The sequence below is a fragment of the Peromyscus leucopus genome, chromosome 3, assembly GCF_004664715.2.
Source record: "Peromyscus leucopus breed LL Stock chromosome 3, UCI_PerLeu_2.1, whole genome shotgun sequence".
Lineage (NCBI taxonomy): Eukaryota > Metazoa > Chordata > Mammalia > Rodentia > Cricetidae > Peromyscus > Peromyscus leucopus.
Genome location: NC_051065.1, coordinates 104,682,310 through 104,688,309, shown reverse-complemented (window position 1 = coordinate 104,688,309; position 6,000 = coordinate 104,682,310).

The following is a 6,000-nucleotide window of genomic DNA, read 5'->3' as shown; positions in this document are numbered from 1 at the left end:
TCAGAGGATGACTTTTGGGAGTCAGGCCTCTCCTTCCACCATGTGGGCTCCAGGGATTAAACTCAGGTTGTCAGGCATGGTGGCTGGTGCCTTTACCCAGTGCAGTCTAGCCAGCCCAATTTTTGTGGGTTTTTTTTTTTGTTGTTGTTGTTGTTTTGTATTGTTTGTTTGAGTCAGTCTCATACCGTAGCCCAGGCTGGTCTGGAACTTCACTGTGTAGTCCTAACTGGCTTCCAGCTTTAGTCACTTGAGAGCTGGGATTGCAGGGGGCTGTCAACCAGACCCAGCTTTCAGGCTCCCTGGCCCCTTGTATTTTTGTTTGTCACTATGCAGCCCTGGCTGACCTGGAACACACAGAGATCTGTCAGCCTCTGCCTCTGGAATTCTGGGATTAAAGGTCTGAGCTATCACACTCAGGCTATCATCATATTTGATGAGGCTGCTTGTATCCTAGTATATCCTTACCAAGGAACAGTGGAGCATGATAATGGGTTGTATCAGAGTCCAGGCTGGGCCATGGAGCTAGAGCTAAAGACTAGCTTCCCAGAGACCTTGAAGAAAGGAGGAAAGGAGCCTCCTAGGCCAGCCAAGGACTGGATGCTGACCGTTATAGACTGAGTGGGCTCGGGAACACTGTCCTATCTATTCCACAGGAAGATATAATGGGAGCTAGTAGCACAGTCTGAACTGGTGTGGACCAGCTTTTGCCATAGCATTTGATCTCTTGTCCTGGGACTCAAGGTGGTACTAGCAGATTATGTCCAGGACTTGGCATATCAACTAGCTAATCTGGGGCTTGGGTGATTACCTCCCCTGGGGTTAGTATGGGACAAACTGAGGCAAACACATGGTTAATACAATCAAGGCAGCAGAGACCCTCAGAGAAAAGGCACATTTCCATTTCATTCCTAAAAGAATCTTTAAAGCCCAAACTCAAATCAAAGAGCACAGTATAATAACTTCCTGTGGGCAAATTTATAATTAATCCTGGATTAATTGGCCTTAATGAAGTTGAATTAATTACTGGCTGTTTGTAAAGAACTTTGAACTACCTGAGTACAAAACAGCATTAAAAAGGCAGAAAGGAGCCGGCATCACATTAATATGAAGAATGAATCTGAGTAATCGCAGTTCTGCAGGCTGGTTCCCGCCAGTGATTTTTGTCAGGACTGCACTCAGCCTGTGCCACGGTCCCAGGTCTAAGGAGGCTGCTGCAGAGGCGGTGCCTTCCCAGCTGGAGTGTCAGAGTGCATCCACACCAGCCACAGCTACAGTCTATCTGACCATGCCGGGCCCAGAAGTGTTTTCAGGGGAGCCTGGACTGCCCCTCCCCCACAGTGAGTGGGGAGAACACATAATGGATGATGACTGCAGTAAAAGAAAAAACTCCAAAGTATGTTAAGGGGCTAGGGCAAATATAGCTCACTGGTAGAGCAATGAGGCCCTGGGTTTGATCCTTGGCACCTCAAAAAAAAAAATCATGTTAAAGGACGATACATGCAAAAGACAGACTAGAGAAAGGGAGAGGGGCGGAGGGGACAGGCATATTTGAAGTATGCTGTCCAGGGCACCACTCACTGAAGGAGTGGCAGTTGAACTTGAAGGAGGTGAGGAGAACCGTGAGGAATTCTGGGAAAACGTTCCAGGATGAATTGGCCTCATAGGTCTGAGGAGTACTCCTGCCGGTAGAAAAGAGTGGGTAAGGCTGTGAGGAGCAGGGGCAGATGCCAAGGGGCTAGAATAGTGACTCTAGTAAATTAAGAAGCTGATACACACCTATCAGAAGGGCTAAAATTAAAACAAAGCCGAGCACTTCTCAATGATGCCCAATGGAAGTATCCTGCCAATCAACTGAAGCCACATAGGGCTGCTGGGAGTATAAAGCAGAACAGCCCCTTGGAAGACAGTCCAGCAGGTTCATCACGTGTCTTAGTTATGGTCATCACTGCTGTAATGAAACACCATGACCAAAGCAACTTGGAGAGGAAAGGGTTTATTAGATTTACACTTCCACATCACTGTTCATTATTAAGGAAGTCAGGACAGGAACTCAAACAGGGCAGGAAGCTGGAGGCAGAGGCCGTGGAAGGGTGCTCTTTACTGGCTTGCTCCTCCTGGATTGTTCAGCCTGCTTTCTTGTAGAATCCAGGACCCCCAGTCCAGGAGTGGCACCACCGAGAATGGACTGGGTCCTCCGCCATCAATCACCAATGAAGGAAGTGCCCTACAGGCCTGCCTACAGCTGATCATAGGGAGGCATGTTCTCAATTGAGGCTCCCTCCTCTGATGACTCTAGCTTCTGTCGAGTTGACGTAAACTGTCCAGTACACCATATGACCCAGCAGTCCCTCTCCTCAGCATGTAACATAGTGAGACTTGCCGGGCTGTGGTTGTCTACTTCATGCTGCTATTTATAGGGTGCTCTGAGGAGGGGAAGCTTGGAGGGACAGGAAACGAGACACAGGGGCTGTCAGAAATCACTATTGTTAGAGCAGGCTGGCCTCAAACACATGATCTTCCTGCCTCTGCCTCCAGAGTGCTTTGATTACGGGCATGTACTGCAGTGCCTGACAGGAATCAACTTTAGGTGTTGGGTGTCTGGGAGCAAGGTCTCATGTAGCTCACAAGGCTGGTCTTGAACTTGCTTTGCAGCTTGAACTCTTGAGCTTCCTTTCTCTCTCTCCCAAGTACAGGGCTTATAGGTATGTGTCAAGATATATGATTGGAATTTGATTCTTTATTTCTTTTTTTTTAAAGATTTATTTATTTATTATGTATACAGTGTTCTGTCTGCATGTATGCCTGCAAGCCAGAAGAGGGCACCAGATCTCATTACAGATGGTTGTGAGCCACCATGTGGTTGCTGGGAATTGAACTCAGGACCTTTGGAAGAACAAGCAGTGCTCTTAACCTCTGAGCCATCTCTCCAGCCCCCGGAATTTGATTCTTGACAAGTCTACTTGATTGTGCCACTGGACTGCAGAGACATCTGGGTGCCACCATGCCTGGTTTATGTGGTGCCAGGGTCCCATACATGCTAGGCAAATACTCTACCAACTGACCTATGTCCCTGCCCCTATAATTCTTTTAGGAAAAAGCATATAGGGTGGTATAATGAAGTCCTCCAGATCCATCATCTAACTCAACAATAATCAACCCACAGGCACTACACAGTCCTCTTCTTTTAGGTTTCTTGTTTGGGTAGCTTTTAATTCTCCCAATTTCAAATATACCATGGGGATAAAGAGAAACCTGGTGCTAAGGAAGTCCCCAGGAATCCACAAGGCTGACCCTAGCTTAGACTACTAGCAATAGTTGAGAGGGTGCCTGACCTGGCTTACCCCAGTAATCAGATCGGTGAATACCCTAACTGTCATCGTAGAGCCTTCATCCAGTGACTGATGGAAGCAGATGCAGAGATCTACAGCCAAGCACCAGGCCAAGCTCCAGGAGTCCAGTCAAAGAAAGGGAAGAGGAATTCTATGAGCAAGGGGCATCAAGATCATGATGGGGAAACCTACAGAGACAACCAAACCAAGCTAGTGGGAATTCATGAACTATAGACCAACAACTGTGGAGCCTCCACAGGACTGGGCTAGGACCTCTGCATAAGTGAGACAGTTGTGTAGCTTGATCTGCTTAAGGGGCCCCTGGCAGTGGGATCAGGATCCATCCCTGGTGCATGAGCTGGCTTTTGGAGCCCACTACCTATGGTGGGACACCTTGCCCAGCCTTGATGCAGTGGGGAGGGGCTTGGACCTGCCTCAACTGAATGTACCAGGCTCTGCTGATTCCTCATGGGAGGCCTTACCTTTTCAGAGGAGGGAATGGTGGGTAGGTTGGGGGGGGGAATGCTAGAGAGGGTGGGAGGAGGGAAGAGAGGGGAATCTGTGATTGGTATGTAAAATGAATAAAAAATTTCTTGAAAAAAGAAGAGTTGCTTTGCTCATGGTATCTCTTCATAGCAATAGAACACTGACTAAGACATGGTCTTTGTCATTTACTTTTTCTAAACCACCTATTTGTCTCATTTGCTGCTCTATCTCCAGCATAACAGTGTATGATAGCAGATGTTTGTATTTGTTAGAAAACCAAGAAAGTGAAGTCATGAAGACTTAGAAATAAATCAACATCTAAATTTGGAATTACATTATTCAGCTCTCTGTTACTCTAAAAGAATGCCTTGGATAACCAACTTAGGAAGAAGAGAGGTCTGTTCTTGGCTAGTAGTTTTGGAGGTTTCATCCATGGGCAGTTGGCCCCATTACTATGAAGACTTCAATGATGTAGTACATTGTGGCAGGATCTTGGGGCAGAGAAGTCTGCTTACCTCCTGCTTGTAGGTAAAGTAGAAAGGTGGAGGAAGGGGCTGGGGTCTCAGGGACACACCTCAAGGACCTCACTTCCTCTGACGATTCCCAGAGATTTTGTCACCTCCCAACAGTGTCCAGGCTGAGACAAGTCTTTGGCACATGGGTCTTTGGGGAACATGCCTAAACTATAGCAAATATCATCCAGGGTCTTCCTTCATCATCTACACCCAACAAGTCACAATGTCCTGGCAGCAGGAAATCTTTTGAGTCCCAATCTCTTACCCAAAATTCCTAGGACCAAATACCCAGGAACTCACAACTTTGTAGACACAACAGAAGATCCAGAGAGTAGCTAGATACCTACCACATGCCTACCACATGGATAGGGGCAGCACCTTCAATCACCTCTGTGTCTGCAGGAAGCATGGGCCCTGATAATCCGGTACAGCAAGAGCCATCCCCTCTTGGTGCAGGTCATGGTATGTTACTAGCTCGTCAAGACACTTGCCATTTTCAGAGCATTTTGGATTTTGAAAATAAAGACCCACAGCTGGAGAACTATTTTAAAGTTCTGATTGTCTTTAATTCTTCCCAATATTTATTACAAAATGATCAAAAGTACAGCAATGTTGCAGAATTTACCAGTGTATGTGGGATAACTCATCCTTAACAGGCTAGAGGGCCAGCTGGACCCAACCAGTAGTAAGATACTTTCTGAGAGCCAACCTGGGTCTGCCTAAAGGCCTTAGCAACAGCAGCTGAGACATGATCTGGAGATGACCTGGACCAATGAGAGGCAGTCATGTCACACCAGCAGATGCATATTCATCAGACCTTCCCCCAGGGTGGGGTGGAGTGTATATAAGGCTTGCCTCTTCCTGAATAAACTGAGCTTGTTGTTTCCACATTCTCCTAGAGTCTGTGTCATTGACTATGCACCTACTTGGCCACCTCCCCCAAAGGGAACAACAGCACGGGACCCTGCAACAAGTGCACACCTGCATTTGTGCTGCTATCCCCACAGCTGCGACAAGACACTTGACAAAAGGGACTTCAGGAAGGAAGAGTTTATTTTGGTTTCTGATGAGAGGGTACAGACATCATGGCAGGGCAGGCACAGCACCATGAGGGTGTGGGTCACACAGTATCACAGGCAGGAAGCTGAGAGGTGAATGCTTCTGCTTCACTCATTTTCTGTGGTTTATTCAGGCCCTGGCCTTAGCCCATGGAGTGGTACAGCCCATAATTAAACCGTCTCAAAACACCCTCACAGACACATGCAGAGGTATGTCTCTTAGGTGATTCTAAATCCCACCCAGTTGACAGGATTAAGCAATCCTCATTCTCCCCTTACCTGGACTTGAACAATCCCATTTTACTCACTTACCTTATCACACACATATCCACCTGGCTCCTCTGCCTAGGGAAGCGCTTTAACCATGTGCTCAACCCCAGGCTGGGTCGTGACTTGTGTTTTGCTTTGTTCTGAGATGGAGTGTGACTATCTTGTCCAGGTTGGCCTTGAACTCTTGCATTCAGACATCTTCTTCCTTAGCTTCCAAGGTCCCTGGATCACCCAATGTGACCCAGGCATCTCTGATGCATTTTAAAGTAAGTGACAGAAATAGCACCCTTCCCCCTAAGCACTCCACCATACTGCCACTCCCGGTGTTCAGTTTTGGTTTTT